This window comes from Phacochoerus africanus, chromosome 2 (assembly GCF_016906955.1).
Source record: "Phacochoerus africanus isolate WHEZ1 chromosome 2, ROS_Pafr_v1, whole genome shotgun sequence".
Taxonomy (NCBI): domain Eukaryota; kingdom Metazoa; phylum Chordata; class Mammalia; order Artiodactyla; family Suidae; genus Phacochoerus; species Phacochoerus africanus.
Window position 1 is genome coordinate 272045051 of NC_062545.1, and position 23351 is coordinate 272068401.

The following is a 23351-nucleotide window of genomic DNA, read 5'->3' on the forward strand; positions in this document are numbered from 1 at the left end:
GTGCTGCTGGCTCCAGAGCCCCTTCCTCCCCGCTAATAACAGCAATGATGATAGTAACGACAGCAGCTCCCACTCAAACAGCGCTTCCTACGCGCCAGGTACCACCCAAAGCACTTTACGAAACCAGCTGCCACTGGAGCTGCTCCAAAGACGGCGATCCACGGTCGCCCCAACCCTCCCAGCAACTGCCCACAGCGGCCACAGTCAGAGTCCAAGCCCACCTTCAAAGGAACCGGGAGCTCCAGGGCTAAGACCCAGGCCTGAAGCCCACCACTGGCTCTGGTGTCACCACTCAACCCTTCCCACTGGGAGGAGACTGGCTCTCCAGCCCCTGGAGCTCCTGCTGGGCCTGTGGAACAGGCCCAGGCCCCCACATTCAGCACCCTGTGCCCTGGGAGGGAGTGGGAGCCCGCGGCGGCAGCGGCAGCAGTGCAGCAAGCCTCTCTGGCTGCTGCGGGGCCTCGCGGGCCGGGGGTGGCAGGCCCATGGCAGAGACAGCTCGCCCACAGCCCACGGGGCAGGGGATGCTCAGGAAGGGAGAGGCCAGGTTTGTCCCTCGGAACAGGAGCAGCGGAGCAGACAGCTGGGGAAGCGACTGCTTTACACCCTGCGGACCCAGGAGGCTGGGGTTAACAGCTGGGGGGAGGCGGGGGGTCGGAGGGTTGGGGCAGGTTGAGCAGCTCCTGAACCCAGGGTTGCTTGCTTTTCACAGCAACCTGGAAGGCAGACTCCACGCCACCCCTTCCGCCACCCCTTCCACGGCTGAGGGCGCTGAGGCTCCCGGAAACTGCCCAAGGTCACACCCCCAGGGACGGACAAAGCAGGATCTGAACTCAGGACTGGCCAACTGCAGGCTCAGGGCACTCAGCCATCACCTCAGTTCACAGGCCAAGGGCTCGGCAAAGCCGGGCAGACGGAACCCACTCTGCAGCCGAGGCCCCCACCTATGTCTGAGTGCCAAGGGTGTGCCAGGCGCTGGACACTGCAGTGGACCTGACTCACAGACTGACATCTGACAGTCACCCAGGAATGACTCGCTGTCACCAGGAGAGGCGGGAGGGCTGAGTCAGGGAAGGTGACTGGCCGCAGGGAGGGGGCATCAAGCCCAGACCCGCGTGACAGATGAGGGGGGAGGCCAGTGGGGGCGACGGTTCGGGCAGAGGGCACCGCGTGAGAGAGGAATGGACACGCTCTTGGTTTCTTGACCGATGAAAGCCCCGAGCCGAGCCTCTGTGAGGCGCTCCCTCTCGCCCTGCAAGGCTTTGAGGTTGGGGCTGAGGCGTCCCCCAGGTCCTGCCGGGGGTGCAACAAGGATGATCAGGCGGACCTGGGCTCACAACCTCACACTCTGTGCAGCTCGGACTGGGGCCTGCCCCCTGCATCGTCATCGATACAATGGGCACCACTCACTTGCTGGCAGGCACCTGCGAGCACGGAGCGAGGTGAGGCCTGCACAGGGCCGGGCTAGGGAGGTCTGCGAGACACGGCTCATCTGATGAAGACACTGGGCGTCTAGAGGGGCTAATCAGCAGGCTCTGACCTTGTCAGGAAGCTGAGCTCCCACAACCCCTGCAGACTGGGGACAAACAGAAACGGAGGGGAAGAAGGGAGAGTTCCCAACCCCCAGTGGATATGGGCAGGGACCCCCCCAGGAAGCAGGTGCCACAGGAGGGGCAGGAGCCCTGGGCTGGGGCATCATGTGAGCCAGGCACGCCGGCTCCCCTCGGTCATTCATTCAAATAACTGAGCACCAGCTGTGTGCGAGCCCCTGTTCTATGCACTGGGGACCACGGTGGGGACTAGCTTACATTTTGCTGAGAGTGGAAAGAAAGAACTAAAACTGTCTGTATGGGCAGATGACTTGATCTTATATGCAGAAAACCCAAAGGAATCCACTAACAAAAAAAAACAAACAAAAAAAAACCCAACTATTCAAATACGTGAGTTCAGCCAGGTTGCAGGATATAAGATCAAGATACAAAACCCAATCATTTCTATATAGGAGTGAACTTCCACAATGAAATGAAGAAAACAATCTCAGCTACAGGAGTATCAAAGGAATAAAATAGGTAGGATTAATTTAACCAAAGAAGTACAAAACACATACTCTGGAAAACAACAGTATTGGTGAAAGAAATTCACGAAGACCCAAATAAATGGAAAGACATCCCACCGTCATAGACCAAAAGACTTCAGATGGCTAAGATATAATACTCCGAAATGGATCTAAAAATTCAATACGATCCCTAGAAAAATCTTAGCTGGCTTCTCTTTAGAAAATTGACAAGTTGATCCTAAACCTTGGAAATTCAAGGGACCAGAATACTCAGAACAATCTAGAAAAAGCAGAACATGATTAAAGGATTCACACGCCTTGACGACAAAACTTCTATGAAGCTACAATAATCATGAAAATACGGTGCTGGAGTTCTCCGAACTCTGGGTTAAGGATCTGGTGTTGTCACCGCTGTGGCTCTGGTTACTGCTACGGCACAGATTCAATCCCTGGCCTGGGAATTTCTGCAAGAGATGGGAATGGCCAAAAAAAAAAAAAAAGTGATCAATGGAATAGCATTGAGAGTTCAGAAATAAACCTTTGCATTTATGGTCAATTAATTTTCAACAAGGATGCCAACAGGGGAAAGAAAAGCCTTTTTAGGAGTTCCCGTCATGGCTCAGTGGTTAACGAATCTGACTAGGAACCATGAGGTTGTGGGTTCGATCCCTGGCCTTGCTCAGTGGGTAAGGACCCGGCATTGCCGTGAGCTGTGGTGCAGGTCACAGACGAGGCTCAGATCTCAAGTTGCTGTGGCTCTGGCATAGGCTGGTGGCTACAGCTCCGATTAGATCCCTAGCCTGGGAACCTCCATATGCTGTGGGTGCAGCTCTGAAAAGACCAAAAAAAAAAAAAAAAAAAAGAAAAGAAAAGAAAAGCCCTTTTGGGACAACTGTATATTCACATGCAAAAGAATGAAGTAGGCTCCATTTCTCCACCATATATAATAATTAACTCAAAATGGATCAAAGACCTAAGTTTAAGAGCTAAAACTATAGAATTCTGAGAAGAAAACATAGGGGTTACTCTTCATGATCTGGGATTAAGCAACAGTTTCTTAGATATAACACCAAAAAGCATAAGCAACGAAAGAAAAATATATACTGAACTTCATAAAAATTTTTAAAAATTTGCGATTCAAAGGACACCATCAAAAAAAGTGAAAAGACAACGCACAAAACGAAAGAAAATATTTGCAAAGCATATATATGATAAGCGATTTGTAGCAAGAATATATAAAGAGCACTTACAATGCAATAATAAAGACAAATAACCCAGTTTTTTAAACGGGCAGGGAGTTCCCATCATGGCTCAACAGAAACCAATCCAGCCAGTCTCCACGAGGATGCTGGTTCAATCCCTGACCTCATGTAGTGGGTGGAGGATCTGGCATTGCTGGGAGCTGTGGTGTAGGTTGCAGAAGTGGCTCGAATCCTGCATTCCTGTGGCTGTGGCTGAGGCTGGCAGCTGCAGCTTGGATTCGACCCCTAGCCTGGGAACTTCCATACGCTGCGGGGGTGGCCCTAAAAAGCAAATAAAATAAAATAGGCAAACGATCTGAATAGAAAAATTTCTCCCGAGAGGATATACAAAGAGCCAATGAGCACCTGAGAAGAGGCTCTACATCATTAACTCACAGGGAAACACAAATCATAACTGCAATGAGTTAGCGCTTCACACCCACTAGAATGGCTGTAATCGAGACGGGTAATGACAAGTGTGGATGAGGATGTGGAGAAATTGGAACCCTCGTGCACTGCAGGTGGGAATGAAATGGTGGCGCTGCTTTGGAAAACAGCCTGGCAGTTCCGCAAAAGGTTAAGGAGTTACCATATGATTCAGCAAGCGTACTCCTAGGTATAGACCCAACAGAAATGAAACACAGGTCCACACAAAAGCTGGTACACACAGGCACAGAACAGCATTATTCATCACCAGAAAGTGAAAGCCAGCGTTCTTGTCGTGGCTCAGCAGAGACAAACCCGACCGGTATCCATAAGGATGTGGGTTTGATCCCTGGCCTCGCTCAGTGTGTTAAGGATCCCGTGTGGCTGGGAACTTCCCTATGCCATGTGTGCGGCCCTAAAAAGCAAAAACAAGAAAGTGACCCAAATGTCCATCAGTGAGGGAATGGATACACAAAATGTGGTACATCCATACAACAGAATATTTTTCAGCGATAAAAAAATAAGCATCTAAACATGCCATGTTGTGCATTCCCCTTGAAAACATTATGCTGGAGTTCCCGTCACGGCACAGTGGAAATGAATCCTACTAGGAACCATGAGGTTGAGGCCCCCTGGCCTCAGTCAGCAGGTTAAGGACCCGGTGTTGCTGTGAGCTGTGGTGTAGGTTGCAGATGTGGCTCGGATCTGGCATTGCTGTGGCTGTGGTGTAGGCCGACGGCTGTAGCTCCGATTAGACCCCTAGCCTGGGAACCTCCATATGCCACAGATACGGCCCTAAAAAAGACAAAAGATGAAAAAGAAAAGAAAAGAAGAGAAAATGTTATGCTAAGTGAAAGAAACCAGTCACAAACAACTATAAGTTGACTCATTTCATAGAAATGAGTCCATTTCTATGAAATATCTGGAATAGGCAAATCCTATTATGAGACAGAGAGACTGATGGTTGCCAGGGGATGGGGGCATCAGGGGAAAATGGGAATGACCGCTCATGGGTATGGAGTTTCTTGGGGGGGTGGATAAAAATATTCTAAAACCGAGGGTGGCGGTGGTCACACACCTCTGTGGATGGAGGAAAACTACTGAATTGTATACCTGCCTGGGTGAATTGTGTGGTTTGTGAATTACAGCCCAATAAAACTGGTACCCAACGAAAACCATGGTAAATAAAGAGACAAATGGAGCAGACAGAACAGAGAAGGAGGGCAGCGAGCACTTCCTGGATGGAGATGAGCAGGTGGGGGCTGCTACTGCGGGCAGGTGGTTGGGGAGAGCCCTTTGGCAGCGATAGCTGAGCACCGGCTGGAGGGAAGTGAGGACGCAGGCTGAGCAAAGACCGGGAGGAGATGCGTGAAGAGCCAGTGCCAAGGCCCTGAGGTAGACACAAGCTTGGCAGATGGAGAAGCGGCCAGGGGACCAGGGAGGGAGCTGAGGGCGTGAGGCTGTCTGGGAGCAGGGTCAGGTCATGCCGGACCTTGAGGGCCATGGTGAGAACTTTGAAATGGTCCTCTGGCAGAGGCCCTGTCCTTGACTCTGGATGCTGGCTCGAGGCGGAGAGCAGCGGGAGGCGGTGGCTGGAAGGGGAAAGGCGCACATCACTCCCCAGCAGCCGGAGGACCGCGCTGGAAGCGGGGAGTGGGGGGAGCCGGGGGTGGCCAGGGCACCCCTGTGGACCCTCAGACCTCTGCCCACCCCCTCTGCTTGCGCGAGCCACCCCAGGAGCTGGAAGCAGCTGCTGGAGCCTTAGGAGGAAGCTCCCAGGGCTGGGCGTGTTGAAACACCCAAAGGAATTAGGATTAGCATCTGGGAACAAAAGCCGCTATTGCCCTCTCTCCCTTCCCCTTCCCCTTGGCGAGTCTGCCATGGGAACGCTGGCCAGGAAGCTGGGGGCTGCCTGATCCTGGTTCCTGCAGGCCTGGCCAGAGAAGGCCACGCGGAACCCCTCCCTGGCTCAGGTGACAGGCGGCTTCAGCTTCCTCTCTGCCTGCGGGAAGGTGGGCAGGGCAGGGCTCACGGGATCAGCTCTGGGCCTCTCTCATGTTTCCACAGGGCTCTGAAAACACACTATTAAATGCCACCACTCCCACGGGAAGAAGCTCACGGCCTCGCCCTGGCCCACCCCAGGAGGTCACAGCGAGGATAAAACGAACACCCCAGCAGTGGCCATTTCCTGCTGGCCTACTGTGTGGCCCCTGGAGCTCTTCAACATTGAAGGGTGGGTGTTATTGTGGCCACTTGACAGACGAGGACAAGGAGGCTCAGAAAGGCCGAGCAACGCACCCACAGTCACGGGGCAGTGAGCAGCAGAGCCCGGGCTCGACTCCAGGCCCATCTGGGTCCAGAGCCTGTGTCACAGAAAGGACAGCCCTGCAGACACCTCCAGGGCCCTCTGGGCAGAGAGCTGGGCACCCCCAGCCAGCTGTATGGGGTCCCAGGCACAGGGCAGGGATGATGGAGGAGATGAGCTCAGGCTCAGGGGTGGAAGTAGGTAGGGGGCATTCTTTTTTTTTTTTTTTTTTAAGGCAAGAAATAAGATGCCAAGCAGGGGGCCAGGAGCCCCAAGTGAGAGCCGGCCATGACAGGTTTGAGGAAATCGCAGGGACTTGATTCACTCAAAAACCTCTTATTAAGCACTACCTAGGTGCCAGGTAGCGCCGAAGGCCCTAGAGACAAAAATAATGAACGAAACAGAGAGAAATCCCTGCGTTCAAGTGGCTTATAGTCTGGCAGTCGACAGGAGACCGACAAAATGAGCCAAAAATACAAGAGACGGCGGCGGTCATGGCTGCGGGGAGGAAGGAACCAAGGAAGGAGGCAGGCAGTGCCGAGGCCCTGGGAGACGGAGGGCAAGGCGGTGGCTGGGGAAGTGACAGATATCCGAGGAGCTGAGGAGACCCATGCAGCGTGACCCATGCAGCAAGCTGGGGGAGCAGCAGTCCAAGCAGAAGGAACAGTCAGTGCAAAGGCCCTGTGGTGGGAATGTGCCCAACAGGTTTCAGCATGAGGAGGCCAGAGCCAAAAAGCCACTGGGGAACAACCCCCAGGAACAGCAAAGGCCCACGGCAGCACTGCTCAGAGCCCTGAAGGCTGACTAGGACCCTGAAAGCTGAGCGCCATCTGACATCTGCCGTGACCTCGATGGACTGTGGCCCCAGGGGGCAGGCATGGGGCAGGCACGGGGCGGCCTGGGTGTCGCAGGTCTCTGCACACATCCCCCAGAGGCAGGAGGGGCAGTGAGCCACCGTCTCAAAGAGGGAGAGGGTGAAAAAATGATGATAAATGAGCATCTCTGAGGAAAAATCATGAAGAAGATGCTGATGAAGTAAACACGGGACAGGAGTTCTTTCGTGGCGCAGTGGGTTAAGGATCTGCTGTTGCCACTGCAGTGGCTCAGGTTACTGCCATGGCACAGGTTCGATCCCTGGCCCGGGAACTTCTACATGCTGCAGGCACAGCCTAAACAAACAAACACAGGATGGTTCTTCCCCGCACCCTACCCCGCTCACCCTGCTGACACGGCTCACATCACCTACGTAAAGAAATGTAAAGATGATGGAACCAAGCCCGAGAGGACACCGTCCAGAGCCCTGAACTCTGGGCTCCCGAGCCGAGTGGCCTGCTCCACCTGCACAGTGACAGGAGGATACAGTGGCCGAAGGAAGGTGGGAGCTCAAAGCAGGTCTGGCTAAGGTGGGGTGAAGGACCTCAGACCTTCATGTCTGTACAAGAATTGTTTCTGTAATTCAAACTGAAACATGAGAACAGGGTGTGAGGTTAGAGGGCTGGTCAAAAGCAAAAGGGATCTCGGGAGTTTCCCTTGTGGCGCAGCGGAAATGAATCCGACTAGGAACCATGAGGTTGTGGGTTCCATCCCTGGCCTTGCTCAGTGGGTTAAGGATCTGGCGTTGCCATGAGCTGTGGTGTAGGTCGCAGACGTGGCTCAGATCTGGTGTTGCTGTGGCTCTGGTGTAGGCCGGCGGCTATAGTTCCGATTCAACCCCTAGCCTGGGAACCTCCATATGCCGTGGGTGCGGCCCCAAAAAGGGGAAAAAAAAAAAAAGCAAAAGGGATGTGAATGCCCATCTACCCTAATCAAGGCCTGGGCTCACCCCCTGCCCTCCCAGCAGGACTGGGCACCCCCTTGGTGAGATATGAAATGGCCCGAGCCCCCTAGCCTGGGGCGTCAGGAATTGAGCCCCGGCTCCATGCTGCCAGGCACAGGTAATTATAGAGACTGGGTTTTCAGGGGAGTTTCGTTTTTAGCTTTAAAATATACAATTAGACGCCCAAACCCCAGGGAGGCAGGGTGAGCCCTCTCCACCCACCACAGCCGCTGGTGGCCATCACAGCAGCGTAATTCAGCTATTTCTGGGTTGTCCTGAAATAGAGCAGAGCACCCGACCAGGCTGGTGTCCCTCGGAGCTCCCCTGGCCCCAAATCCGGACCACAGCCTCTGTTACGCTCCACAAAGACTCACTGTGGGTGCCGGCTGGGTGCCAGGCCCTGGGGTGTGGGGACACAATGGGAGCAGACCTCCTCCAGGGTCCCCAGCTGCGTGGGGCCTCGGACTTTCACAAAAAGTGACTGACAACTGCTACCAGCCCGAGGAGGTGGAAGGGGCCACGAGAATGCTGAGCAGATCGGGGCTTGACTTGGCCTGGGGACACCAGAGCAGGACCTCAAGGCTGCAGTGAGCCAGGTGAAGATGCGGAGATGGCCCAGGCGGTGGGGACAGCCCAGCAGGACCCAGAAGGACGAAGGTGGCTCTCAGAAAGAGGTGGGAGAAGGCTGGGGGATGGGAGAAATCAGGCAGGTGAGGGCAAGGCTGCACCCAGGGACCCAGGGGCCCGTCACAGGGGCCGTCGGGGGGACAGCAGTGCCCTGTCCAACTCCCTTCTCCAGTGCTCAGCCAGAGGGGCGAGGCAAGGAATTCTGCCAGCACCGTGTGTGTGTGTGGCCACGTCCCAGCATCTTCCCCGTGTCAGGGGCCAAGAAAGGCAGCTGGCATTGTGGGACCCCACACAGAGCAGGGGCACGTGGCCTCTATCTGCTGCCACCGCCTCTGCAGAGCCCAACAGAGTTGCATGGAGCGGGACACTGGCTCTAGGACACCCTCTGCCCTCCAGGTTCACCTTTAATTAACCAGCAGTAAAACCAGGTCCTGTTCATTGAGCCTGTTCTACGGGACCCCAGGCTTTAGACACACAACCAACTCTAGCTCAGTCCTCGGAGATACGTGCCGTTGTTGTTGCTGTGCTTCCCATCTCACAGATGAAGAAGCCACAGCCCAGAGGTGGCAGAGCAAGCCCGAGCAAGACTGGTCAGAACGGTGGGGCTGGTCGCTGACCTCAGGCCACCCCTTCTTGTATGGGTTCCCCCCAAAAGCAGGAAGGCAAATGCACACCTGGGGGGAGGGAATGCTTCATCCCAGGCCCCCAGCAACTGCAGAGGCGTCCAAGGCTGTGAAGGGGGAGGACCCGGCTGAAATGAGCCACCATCCTCAGGCTCTCAGGCGGGGGAATTTGGGACTCCTAGCTAGAAGCCACCCTAGAGTCCGGATTCGGAGGTCCCCCGAGGCTGGCTCACTGCTACTTCCCCAGCACCCCGCCCAGACCAGCGTCACCACACAGGAAACACAAGATCTCAGAGCTTAGCATCTCCAGGTCTCCACCGTGCAAGTGGCAATGGGTCCACGTCACAGGAGCCACCTCTTGGCCACAAGCTGCCTCACCACAGCATCCTCATAGACAGGGGCCAACTGGGGCCTTTCCCTGGAGTCGGAGCAAAGGCACAGCACAGCCAGCAGGCCAAGAGAAGGGAATCCAGGCCATCAGTGCGACAGCGCTTGGCAGGGCTCCAGGCAGACCCCACACCCACCCTCAGCACCTCAACTTCCCAGCTACCTGGTGGCAAGCACTCTATCTCATCACCACTGTGTGCCCAGCATGGAGTCCGGTCTGGCAGGGGGCAGCTCAGTTGTGGCCACAATCTAAGGGTGAGGGTGGGGAGACCCGGGGGCCAGAGCTTCTCAGACTCAAGCCAAGACTGAAGAAGTCCTTGGCTTGTCACAAATGAGGATTCCCAGGCCCCACCAGAACTCCGGGCTCTGCTATGGTGGGGTTTCCAACCTCGGCCCCACTGACACTTTAAGCCAGCTGCACTTGTTACGGGGCGGGCCTGTGCATTATGGGATGTTTAGCAGCATCCTGTCAGAAGCACAATTCCAGTTGTAACAACCAACAATGAGCCCAGATATTGCCAATTGTCCCCCTCCCAAGAACAAAGTCACTCCTGGTTGAGAACCACTGCTGTAGGCCTTGGACGGGACTTTTTTTTTTTTTTGGCCGTACCCCCGGCATGTGGAAGTTCCTGGGCCAAGGATCAAACCCACGCCACAGCAGCAACTCGAGCCACTGCAGTGACACCACTGGATCCTTAACCCAAGGTACCACAGGGAACTCCTAGACTGGCCCTTTTAAACAAGCTCCCAGGAGTTTCTGTGGTGGCTCAGAGGTAACAAACCTGACCGGTACCCATGAGGACGCAGGTTTGATCCCTGGCCTTGCTCAGTGGGTTAAGGATCTGGTGTTGCAGTGAGCTCCAGTTTAGGTCACAGATGTGGCTGGGATCCAGCATTGCTGTGGCTGTGGTGTAGGCTGGCAGCTACAGCTCCAATTGGACCCCTAGCCTGGGAACTTCCATATGCCTCAGCTGCAGCCCTAAAAAAAAAAAAAAATCCAAGCTCCCAGGTGATTCTGAGGCAGGTGCTGGACACTGTCGCTGAGGACTGAGTGGGACCCCAGGGACCTCCCAGCCCCATGTGCCCCTGGGTTCCTGAGAGGGCTGGTCCCCGGATTCCTCCCCTCTGTCCCTGTGGAGAGAGAGACCTGGAGCACAGCTCCCTCGCGTGAATCCCTCCCTGGGCCGGCAGCTCCTGGGGGCAGTCAGAGGGCCGCGCCTGCACCTCCTCAGCCACGGCCACTCCGTGATCTCCCCGTCCTTGGCCGGGATCCTGGAGGAGCGAGCGAGCGGTCACAGTGATGCAACCAAGGTTCCCGGCTGATGAAACCCAGCCCGGGCGGGAAGAGGAGAGAGTCTAATAAGGAAACAATTTAAATCGACAACATCTGCCTCTGCTCCCCTGAAGAGAAGAGCATATGGCCGCCTGGGGAGGGGCCCACCCCGGGGACCAGGCGAGGCATCCATCCAGGGGCGGCAGGACGGTACACAGCCTTCATTCCGGCGACGTGGCCGACGTGGCAGCCCAGCAGCTCCTGCCAGGAATTCAGGGCCAAGTGCAGGGAAGCAGCTTGCTGCAGTGCTGCCTCAGCCAACCCCTTCTTCTGTGACACGACAAGGCAGGAAGAAGTTCCTAGAAGTCCAGCCGCTCAGGCTTGGCGGGGCAGCATCAGGGTCAGGGGTGAGGATTCTGGAGTCAGATGCACCTGGGTTCAAACCCCGCCCCTCTCCGGCCTGTAACCTTGAGCTGGATCAAAAACCCAGAGTGGGCAGGTGCCAGCTTCCCGGTTTCACAGACACGCAGCCTCCCCGCTCTGCCGTCTGTCCTCAGCGGCGGGCCCCACGGGCGGCGCACAGGTGCTCTTCCGAGGGACGCGAGGCGCCCCCACCCCCCACTCTTTCAGCCCAAGGGGAGAACAGGAGGTTGAGAGGAATCCACAGCACATGGCTGGCTGTGATTGAGTGCCCGTCCAACCTTAGGCACCTGGGGGAAGGTGCCCCGCCACCCCGGGTGGCCCAGCCTGGTTCCTATTTCCGGGCACCCGCCTCTGTGCCAGGTGCTGTTCAAGCACAAACCCTCTGCGGGCACGAGCACCACCCACGTCACAGATGAGCAAACCGATGCTCAGGGAGTCCACAGGTCACGCACAGGCTGAGGAGTGAAAATGCACCCCGAGCCCTGCCTCAGGAGCGCCCACCCCCACCCCGTCCTGCAGGAGCGCTGGTGAAATGCCCCAAAATAGAAAAGCCATTCTCGGGGGACCGTGACATCAGTCAATGTCCCTCTGCTCTGCGGACGGACCCTCCACCATGAGTCTCAAACCCGGGAAGAGACGGCCTGGAGACCAGGGTTACTGTAAAGGAGGGGTGGCCGTGAGGTCAGAGTGCACGGTCCGTGGGGCATGGCATGGGGCCAAACCCAGCAAGACCTGCTGGTGTTGGGGACCAAGCCTGGTCAATCCAGGGTCGAAGGGAGAAGTGGGAAAACGTTCCTGTTAAAGTTCATAGTATCGGCTTCCTGACTCCTGAGCATCTCCTGTTTATCGGGCACCGAACGGACAGCTCTCCCTGCCTGACCTCCTAGAATCCACACCCCAAGCCTGGGAGCTAGGTACCACCGTCCCCATGTCACAGGCGGGGAAAGAGATTCGGAGCCCAGGTCTGCCTGGGAGAGGGCTGTGATCCGATCAGAGCCCAGAGCTGTCTGACCTCAGAACCTCCAATGGGGTCCCAGACCTAGACGCTCAAAGCAAGAAGCCACAGCCGGGCTGTGCAGCGACCTCCCCTCCCTCAGGACCCATGGCTGAAACACAGTGTCGCGGGGCTGGTTCTGCTCAGGGAGTTTAGTTTCCCTTCCCGAGCCCCTGAGACGCCCAGCAGGAGTCAGATAGGCTGGAGTTCAAGGCCAGGATCTGCCATCCACTGGACACTTGACCCCTCTGGGCCTCAGTCACTGCCCTGCCCTGTGTCACGGGGTTGCTAAGAGGCCTAACGAGAGAACAGCTCCTGGCACATACCCAGAAGGCACTCACACAGAACCGGGGACAAGGCCACTGCCATCAGAAGTAACCCCGAGAGAGATGGTCCAGCAGGAAGCCAGGCCCGCAAGGCCCGATGGAAGCCCCGCTTCCCCACTCCAGGACCAAGGAGTGGGACATTTCCCCAGACCTTGAACCTGGCTGGGACATGCCGGGAGGTGGACTGGCAGGTAGCCCAGGCATGCTCGGGCCGCTCATGGCTGACTCATGCCTGGGTGGTGTTTGAATCACCCAAGGAAAGAAACAGGAGGGAGGGATCCCTGTCCCCGGAGCCCAGGTCCTCGAATGGCTGGACTCGAGTGAGTCACAGGGATGTCCCTGTCCCCTGAGCCCCTACGCAGCCCCACTGCCTTTCCCGAAAGCACCCTCCCCACAGCTACTGCAGACAAATTGCTTCCTCTTCTGGGCCCCGGTCTTAGGTTTGGTGAAAACGGAGGAAGGCGGCAGCTCCGTCCCAGAGCGCAGAGGTCCTGGAGGCAGGCCCTTTGGTTCACCCACTGCTGCTTCCCGTATCCTAAGGACGACACCTGGGAGGACTCTGATGACTCAAAAGGTGACATTCACCACTCCCAACAAAGGCTGCCCTAGGCCTTTCTGCACGGCTATTTCCACCTGCAGGAGGGGCCTTTGGCTCTCCGTGGACATCGAGGGGTCAGAGGCCATCACCATCTCTGGATCTGCCCCCAGGTGTTCCCACAGCTCCACAAAGCATTCCCCACAGCTCCCTGGACTTCTGAGGGGACCAGGGAATACTCAGGGACCACTCAGCCAGAGTCACATCTCTCACAAAACCAGCACAGACTAGGGCCTGTTTTTCCGGCCAGCTTCAGCAGCTCTCGGAGACTCCAACCACAAGACAAAGCACTGGGGGCCCGGTGGGACCAGGAGGCCCTGACTCACCAACTCCACTGCCCCCCGGACACCGGCTTCCCCTGCAGACTCGCGGACTGACCCTGGGCCGCCTGCCACCCCTGCCATTCGCTTGCTCCACACACACTAACTGTGCTCTTCTTTTGAGTCGGGCCTGAGGGGGACACTCGAGATCCACCCAGAACAAGCCTGGGCTTTGGTCTTGTCTGCATCCAAAGCGGGCAAGGTCATCCTCACCCAGACCTTGGCCAACAGGAAACCCTCAGGAGGGGCTGGAGCCCTGGGTCAGGGCTTCTCTTGCCTTCAGAGAAAGTACCCGAAGGCCAACCCCAAGACAGTGGTCAGGCCCAGGGCAGGCAGGGCTACGGCTCCACTCCTCGGAGGGCTGCTGTGTCTAACGGTCCCCCCGCTGCCCCCGGGCTCATGGGCCTCAGGGCAGGGACCATGGCTGTCTCAGCCACCGCTGGGCCCAGTACCCAGCACAGGGCCAGGGCAGCAGTCTGGCTCTAATCGCAAGTGTTTGCCAAAGGGGTGAACCAGGAAGAGGGAACAGAAACAATCAAGGGGAGAGAGGAAGGAAGGTGAACCTTTCCTTCCTGCCCCCACCCTGGATCCCCTTCAGTAACTGCCCTGGAGTAATACCAAGCCCTGCCCGCCTTTCCCAAGCACCTGCGCTGTGCGGGGGGCTGTGCTGCGGGCTAACCCACTTAATCCAAGCACCAAGAAGGGGCTCATCACCTCCTTTCACAGAAGAGGAAAGCAAGGCCCAGAGAGATCCTACGATCTGGCAGCCCCAGGAGCCTGCCCTCCCTCTGAACCGCCAAGCCCCACACCCAGCAGCCCCTGCCAGGGTTTCTAAGAGGCAGGAGGAAAAGCCCCAGCCAGAGAAGACTGTTGGCAGCTGCCGGGGTGAGTTATGGCTCATCAACAGCGATGCTTATGAGCCAGGACGGTTCAGGCCGCCCTGCCAGACAAATCCTGGAAAGACCCCAGGACCTCCTCCAGGCTTTCAGGTGCCCAGCACCACCAGGGCAAGTGTCTCGAGGCTGGTTCTCACAGACACGTGGCATGTCAGCACACAGCTGGCAGGCTCTCACAACTGTCCTGGGCAACCAGCCCCTGGAAAGAGGACTTTCTAGGTCCCGGAAGTCCCTCCAGACATGACCGCATCATCCTGACTTGCATCAGGATGGGACTCTTTTAAAATCAGAATGCTTTTGAACTTCATATAAATGGCATCGCTCAGCACGCTCTTGTGTCTGGCTTCCTTCCCTCGACGTTGTTTGTGACACCGTCCGTGTTGTGAGCAGCAACGGCTGCTGCGTATTAGGCTTGAGTTTTGTTTTTCATTGTTCCATGATGACAGAGGTGAGAAACAGTTCCTCCCAGCTGACAGCCACCTCCCCTTCTGCAACGTGGAGTCCCAAGCAGTCAGCCGCAGGGCTGCCCTTGGGGGTTCTAAAATACCAATCCGACTGATTCACAGCCTCCTGAGGCTCCCCTCTCAGGTGTCCAAGCCCCCCGCCCATGGCCTCCCTGACTCCAAGTCCTCAGGCCACTGGCTCTTCCCCGCTCAGCACTCTCGCCCTGGCCTCCCTCAGCCACTCTTCTCCCACCACCCGCTAACCTACTCATCCCTGGGACCAAGGCCAGCATGGCTTCCTGGGGAGGGGCAGCACGGGGGCAGGGCTGTACCCCAGAAAGCCACACAGGGCCCTCCCCCCCACCCCCACTCCCACACAGAAGGTGCTGAGGAAATTGCCCCTGAGGGACTGGGGGGTGGGGGAGCCACAGATGTGCTGCCCCCCGTGTCTGCAGAGTCCAGTGCTCTCACAGAGGAAGTGGTGGGAGGTGAGGGCGCTTTGCGTGCAAAGGCCCAGACTTCTGTCTCCCCAGCACCGGGCTGAGCACATCCTCCCCTCTCAGCAGGGTGAATCTGGTTTCAGCTGCCAGGTAACCCTGATCAAAGTGGCCCTCCGGCCCCCACAGGAGCCACCCCACCCCATTTGATGGAGGAGGAAGCCCAGGCTGAGGGGACAAGGCTGTTGGCCATGATCACAGAGCCAGTGAGTAGCTGCCAAGGTCCAACTGCAAAGCCCGGGGCAGGGACTGGCCTCCGCCTCCTCCCCATCCCCCTAGGAGCATCCCCACTCCAAACAGAGGGTCCACCCACCACAGCCCATCACTGCCCCCAGCTGCCTCTCAATCGCAGCCTCTGAGCCCATGGTGGTGCCCAGCTGCCTGGTACACAGGCGAGGGCTGCTCCTGACACGCACTGATACCTCCAGCACCAGGGTGGGGAGGGGCCCGGCCCAAGCAGCTGGCGATGACCAGTGCTCAGTCCAGCGCCATCAGTGCCCACGCTGGTTCAAGGCCAGGGAAGAAAAGTCCCAGCCCTGTGCCAGCACCAACCCTTGGCAGGAAGCTCCGGCACTAAGATGCAACTGAGGCCACTCCTGCCCACAGACTGGGGCAGGAGCTGAGAGGCACGGCCGGGGATGGCAGGGCCCTGAGATCAGGGCCCACAGGGCCGAAAGGCCTCTCAGAGGAGGTGGCTCTTGGGCTGAGCAGAAGTTCAGCTGGGTGAAGTAGTGGGTAAAGGAGCTTGGGGATGAGGCAACGGCCAAAGCAGACACCAGGAGGGTAAGGTGTAGCCGAGGTCAGCACCCAGGGCCCCAGCCTTCTCCCCAGCTCCCCCCGGCTCCGACCCCCAGCTGAGTCTGCCCTCCCCCTGGCGGGGAGCTGTCTTCTGCCTGCCAGAGTGGGTTCCAGAGCTGGCTGTGCAGAGGGCCCCTTCCTGCAGGCAGAAGCCCCCCACCCCGCCCAGGGCAGTGTTCCAGCTCACCCTGGCTCAGAGCCAAGCACCCCAAGACAAGGCAGGTTCAAGCCAACAGGGGCAAGAAAAGGCACAGAACCCCCGGGGACCCTGAATTCCAGCGTGAGGCTCAGCTCCTTAGACACCCGTGTGCTCCTCGCCCACCCGCTGGAAGTGCCCTCGCACACCGCACACCTGGGACCAGAAGACCTGGCAGCATTGCGGTCAGCCTCGGCCCCCTGTCGCAGAGGGGCAACCGAGGCCAGCCAGCCCACCTTCTGGACCTGGCCGGGGACGGGGGCGGAACAGACGGCGGTACAGAGCTCCTACCACGTGCCAGGAGCCGAGCTGGACGTCTGACAGGCATTATCTCACCGCAGCGGCCCAGGAACACTGCGCGGCAGGCACCAAGAGCCCCGCTCGGTTGGGAGGGCCACTGAGCCTTGGGGACCAAGTCCCCCACTCAAGGTCACACCAACAAGAGGCAGAGGAGGATGGGAGCGTCCTCCCCACCCAGGCCTGCGAGGGGCAAGGCACCAGCCTGACCGCACAGGTGGCGAGTCCTCCCCAGGGCTCCTTCCTCCCAACCAGAGGGGCCCCCTCCCAGGTGACCTCTGGGCAGGGAGGAGGCGGGTGCTTTCAGGCCTGCATTTGAGAGCTGTTCCAAGCCCCCAGCACCAAAGAGGCTTAGGGCAGAGACCAAGGCTTTGCAATGACAGCCTCAAGCAGACATCCAGGCCAGACACAGGCTGGCAGCTTCAGGCCTCACCAAGGCCACCAACAGCACAGTGTGACCCCATGGAGAGCCAGAAGGTCCAGGGGTGACAGATCTCAGGTCACAGAGTACATCTGGGAACCAGGGGGCAGGTCTGGACAAGTCCCCAGAACCCAAACCACTTGCCAGACAAGGTAGATAATGAAGAAAGATACCCCACGCCCTCGCCCCATGTCAGTTCCAGGTTTCGTTAGTAGCAAATCTGATTTCTCTGCCCAGCTCGAACTTTTCCAGGCCTGTCTGATGAGATGAGGGTAAATCTACACCAGCTGCCACGCGTGTTATTCTGCTCATCGCAGCGGCAGGCAAGTGACCACGCAGTCACTACACGGCCATCACCAGACTCCACACACCGCGTTCCCAGGCTCCCGAGGCCGGTGGGCAGACGTGCTAGCAGCTATCACGAGGTCCAGACAGGGCTTCCTGAACACACGTCAGGACTTCCAGGTCCTGAACAAGCAGAGTTCACAGGCACTCGGGGCCATCAGACTCCTGCTAAGAAGCCCTGGCCAGAGTGGCTCCCAGGCAGAGCTCAGAGGAAACGGCCTCAGTGAACAGCCCTGGCTCCACAGAACCAGATCACCTCGGGTCAGGGTTCTACCACTGCCAGGCTGGCAGGCCGGTTGGTAGGAGCTGCCAGGCTGGCACCTGCCAATGGTGTGGCCAGCTGGCGAGAAAGGCAGGTCCAAGGAGCAGACACCAAGGCCAAGCACAGGCTGGGCAGCTTTAGGCCTCACCAAAAGCACCAGCAGCGGAGTCTGACCCCAAGAGAGCTCTCGGAGCTGGCCTGGTGCCACGGCCTGGCTGCCACGGGTGGCCTCTGCAGGCTGCCAGCAGGATGTCTCTCTGCAAGCACCCGCCTCTTCAGCCCCCAGCTTGCACACACAAGGCTGTCCACAGGAGCCCCGGGGCCAGGCTGGCAGACCACAGTCAGGGATCCAAGGGTGTGCACTGGGGCCAGGAGGAGCCCAGAGCGGGCAGCCCAGGGCAGAGGCAGTTGCAAATCCCCTTGGGCCAAATGCTGCCACGTGACACTGTTGCCAGATCTTCCTATTTAAAAGAAGCCAAGAGTCTGGATTTGTATGCAGTCAAAAACTAAGAGCGCTGCAGAGGGCAACAAAACCTTGGCCACATTTGGCCACTGTGCTCTCTGTACTTGCACCTTCCAGCACCTACTAAGTGCCAGGTGTGGTGCTAGGGACAAGGAAACCCACGGGCCCACCTGGCCTGCCCACCTTCTCTCCAGTCTGCCCACTCTCCTCCTTCTGCTGCCACAGCCCAACCAGGCCAGCACCACCAGCACAGCCACCCAACTATCCTTACTGAACACCGGTCAGGCCCCCTTGCCTCTTCTCCACCTGGCAGCCAAGAGCCAGTGTCCTAATCGGCAAACCAGGCACCCTGCTCCCCTGTCCCTTGGCTGGACCCCCAAAGCCAAAAGTGGTCCAGCCCAGCTACCCCATCTTCATTTATTCCAGCCGGCCCCAACCGTGCCAGCCTCTTGCTTCGCCCTGGACCAAGTGCCTTCCCACCAGGGGCCTCTGCCCAACCTCTTCCCAACCTGTCTCCAGTCCGATCCCCTCTGGCCCTCAAGGCTCTGTGAAGGGTCACCTCCTGGGGGAAGTCCCCCCACCACAGTGATCGGTCCCATCCTGGGCCGTCATGAACGCCATGAGGGCAAAGGCATGTCCAGCCTGGGGGTGGGGGTCCAATTGACACCTGTCTAACAGATGGACAAATGCCTTCACAGTCAGTCCTGGGAGGACCTGTCCCAGATCTGCCCAGCTCTGAAGTCTCCGAGATGCCCCCAGACACACCGTCACCACCCCATGACGAGGAAGCAGGGCTGTCTGGTCCCAGTCACTTCTGAAAGCCCAGGACCAAGAGGGTGCTCGCTAAGTGTGGAACAGGGACCCATGCCTGCTGGCCTCCCTCGCCCTCCCTGCTCTGTCTCCAGCGCTCCTGCACCGAGCAGGGAAGTGGATGCCCTGCCTGCCTCGGGGTCCCATTGCACCTCCACATCCCTGCCCCCTTGGGCCCCAGGGACGGAACCGTCTGTCCATCTCCACACCAACTCCATGTTAAGGCGAGTGAGAGCAGGCCTTGCGGGGCAGCAGATGCAAGCAGTGTCTGAAGCCTTTTCCCAGGAGGGAGGCAGAGGGAAGCAGAGGCCCAGTCAAGCCTGCAGTGCGTGTGCAAAGACCTGGCCTAGCTGCAGGGCTGACCTGTCCAGGGCCCTCTTCACACCCCCAAATCCTAAACATCCCTCGGAAGCCTCCCATGCCCGCCTGCTCAAGGCTGGGCCCATGGAGGGGAGGCAGCCTCTGTGCTGGAGCAGGCGTGCCCTTTTTCAAAAGGCTGCCCAGTAAAAACCTCACTAAGGAGATCAGTGAGAATTCAAGGAAAGAATGGGGGGGGGGGAGCCTCCCTCAGGCACCACGTCTGCCGCTCAGATGGCCGGGCTCCCAAGTCCAGGGCAGGAAGCCTGGGCACCCTCTTCCCTTTCTGGCCCAGCCTGCTCCTGCCTGCAAAGAGGGGGTCCTAAGGCACAGGAACAGAGGTCAGAGCTGACCAGAGTCCACGCAGCTGTGCCCTTAGCTCCTCGTATGAAGTGACCCTGAACCACGACATTTCTGCCCCAGCCTCGGCTTCCCTATCTACTGGCCAAGGAGGCACGCTCCGCCTGGCTCCCCCAGGGGGAAGTCAACGCCTCCCTCTCACCACCAGCCACGTGCACGGGGCAGGCCACCGGACCAGTGCCAGCTGGGCACAGAGACTACTCAGGATGTTTGGGATTCCTCCTGCCTGAAAGACAGATTGGCTCAAGGCTGGAAGCCCGCCCTGGGGAGACCACAGCCTGGCCCACTGCTTCCCAACTCACCAGACTTGGCTGGGACCTCTGCATCCCTCGTGGACCCCTGGGGAAGCCTCCCTAGGGCCGTTCGGATGCATCTGCTTGGAAGGCCTCTGGGCAGAGACCTTGGCAAATGCCCAGTGAGTCCTAGTGCCAGCCCGTGCCTGGCCCTGAATCCACAGCGGTGACTTCAGCCCTGCCCCCACCTAAGGCCCGGAGGCCCCTTTCCCTCAGATCTCACGGGATCTGGCCCAGTGCCTTGAAATGAACCAAATCTGGACTTCCCGGTACCACCCGATGCCCCCAAAAGAACCTCATTCAAAGGTCCGGGGACATTCCATGGGGCTGTTGCTGCTTCCAGCCCTCTGCCACCAAGGCAAGGCAGGGCCCTGGAGCTGGACCTGCCTGAATTTAAACCACAGCTCTGCCACTCCCTAGCTGAGGGACACGGGTCCATCGCTTTAGGTCTCTTGACCCCAGCTACCTCACCCGCTCACAGGGTGGTTCAAGGAGTCACCCAACCACGCAGTCGAGGTGCTCCACAGGCCCCTGGGACCTAGTGGCGCACAATCAGAGGCAGTTTCGACTCTAATGATAAAATGGTTATTTTCCCAATTGCATTTCCAGCCAGGTGGCCTCTCTGGATGGCCAAGGAGATTAACAGACGTACCACCTGCAAAACTCTCAGCACAGCGTCTGGCACATAGCACAGGCCCCGAGAACACGGTAGCTGTGAGGACGATGGGCTATAAAGAGGCCTCAGAAAGATAAGGTTGGGGAATAGTGCAATGTACCACCTGCTCTACCTGCTCAAACTGGGTCAGGCTGGAGCTGTGTACCCGGCTGTTGCCATGACACCCAACACACAGGGAAACACTCTGGCAAGGAGGGTGGGTGCTGCAGGAGTAGGGCTTCGGGCCTGCTTCGTTCAAACGCCACCCATGCTGCCGCCACCGCCGCCACCACTTTCTGGGCCAGGTCAGGGGTCCCGGGGGTTAGGGGCTAGAAGAATGCTGCTGATCTGGGTCCAGCATCTAAACAGGTCTTGTCACCGCTGACCCTACCCCAAGTCCAAAACCATGGGGTCTTGGCCCTCTGGAGGGGTGGGCTGTGAGGAGGACCCCAGTGGCAGGGCAGGGTGTGTGGGATGGGAGTGGAGGGGGCAGGAACCCCAGAACCCCCATCTCCTGGGCAAAAGCTGAAGTTGCTCTAAAGCAGCCTCAGGTCACGACGTGTACGTTCCCTCCGCTCATGCCTGCCCAGCAGCAAAGAAGTATCCAGAGCCCACCAAGTGCCCAGTCGTGTGGGGTTCGATGTCAGCTCTTCCCTCATCAGCCACTCAGGTTTCATCTAGGATGAGGGTTGGGAAAGGCTGTGTAGGCTCAGCCAGGTTCAGGGACTCCATGGCCCCTTGTCAAGAGGGAAGAAGGGGAAAGAGAGGTGACATCCAGACTTTGGGGGCTGAGACCTGGAATCTTCCAGACTCTCCCAGATGAGGGGGCAGGTTTAGGGCAACAGAAAGGCTGACAGGTAAGGTGACAGTAGCTCCAGAGCCTGGGAAGCCAGCTGTGACTTCAGCCCGGGGCTGAAAATCAATTCCTCAGTAGAATCCAAGGCCCTGCTCCCAACCCTTAGCTCCCATGTAGGTCCCCCGCTGACTCCAGTTGGTCCCCCCAAGACCTAGGAGGGGCTGGGGCCTGGGCCCGGGCCCCTCTGCCATAGTAACCACAGCTCCTGCAACAATCTGCCTGCACCAGATGTGTTATACCTTATCTGGGCTCCGCCACAACTCTAGAAGTAGGTATGACTTCTCCCATTTCACAGAAGAAGAAACTAAGGCTCAAAGGCAGAATAGTGCAGTGGTTAAAAGTATATCCTGAGTTTGAATCTGAGTTTTTTGGGGGGTTTTTTTTTTAGGGCCACGCCTGCGGCATATGGAGGTTCCCAGGCTAGGGATTGAATCAGAGCTGCATCTGCCGGCCTAGTACCACAGCCACAGCCACACCAGATCTGAGCTGTGTCTGTGACCTACACCACAGCCAGGGATCCAACCTGCATCCTCATGGGTACCAGCCAGGTTTGCAACCCGCTGACCCACAAAGGGACTCCTGGGTTCTGCTGTAATAACCGAGGCCCATCACTCCTCTCTGAGCTTCAGTTTCCACAGCTATAAAATGGAAATAATAATCTTACAGGCCCCCACCCCAACCTTCACTTTGCTCCATGGCAGAGTCAAGGCGTTAAGTGAGAGGTGCTAGTAAAACAGGGTGCAGAGCACCAACAATTGCTGGTTCTTGGAATCAGAGAGGTTAGGTAACTTGCCCTAGGTCACCCAGCCAGTGAGTGGCCCACCGACACCAGGCCCTAGCTCTGAGCACACAGCCCTTTCCCAGAAATCTTGCACTGCTCTGTGGGTGGCCACGGGATCACAGCCTTCCCAGGCAATGAGGACGGCCTCCCACCCCCACAGCAAAGGGCAGCCCGTGTCCGAATTCCTCAGATAAGCAGTTCCCAGCCTGAGCGGGCCCAAGTGCAGAGAAAAGGGGCCCCACCCCATCCTGTACGGAGATTCCTAAATCTGGGTTAGGCTGAACGGCTCCTCTCCCTCCTCCCAGCAGAACCTTCGACCACCAGATTCATCCAACAGGTTTCCCAACAGGCCAAGTTCAGTTGACAACCACCTCCTGCGAGGTCCCTGGCAAGCCGTTTTCTTCCTCTTTCTGGGCCTCAGTTTCCCCATCTGTTAACAGGCCTCAGAACTATGGGACCACAGGGAGCCCTGAGGAGCAAAAGGCCAGACCAGTGAAGGGACCCAGTGGGTCTGAGGCACTGGGCCAGGCCCTGCACCGGCGCATTCTGTCTGCTGAAACTTCTTCACAACTCTCTGACGGAGAGACCTGTCTGGGGCCCTGAGAGTGGCCGCCGAGCTAGGACTCAAACTCCCATCTGTCGGACAGCAGGACTGCGTGACCCCAGGCGGGCCCCGTCAGTGGGTGGGCACAGCTTGGAAACTCAGCTGCCCTTAGCGATGAGCTGGGCAGCTGGATTTGCAGGATGGGGAAGAACACAAAACTAAACTTGACCAAGCCTTTTCTTTGAGCCTTTTCTTTGCGAAAAGGAGGCAGACTCCTTGACAAGGGCATTTGCAAGGCAAAGCAGCCCAGCTCCAGCCAGAAGAGAATGGTCACTCAGAGGGGGCTGGGCAGGCCAAAATCCAGCCACCATCCTCCAGCCAGACCAGGAGTGCCTGGGGTCGGGGCCGGACCTTCCCCACGCGCCACGTTGTGCCAGGGAACCTGTGGCTGGCTGGGGCTCTAAATCATATGACAGCCCGAGGGGTCAGCTGGGTGCAAGATGCCCTGGAACATTCCTCCCCTTCTCAAGCCCTTCCAGGACAAACCCGGCTAGGCTCTTCATGCAAGTCTGCAGAATGGGCCTACTGTGGGCTCTGAGCAAGGCCCCAGAGGGGGCTGAAAAGAACAGACCCCCAGGTATCCGGCTGACCTCTGCAGATGGGTG

At 58.0% G+C, this 23351-nt stretch overlaps 1 protein-coding gene across 1 annotated transcript in view; it reads right to left on the reverse strand.

Moving 5' to 3' along the window:
- The window catches only part of EEIG1 (estrogen-induced osteoclastogenesis regulator 1), a 37762-nt gene that overhangs the window by 13198 nt on the left and 1213 nt on the right, over positions 1-23351 (reverse strand). The window lies entirely within an intron of this gene.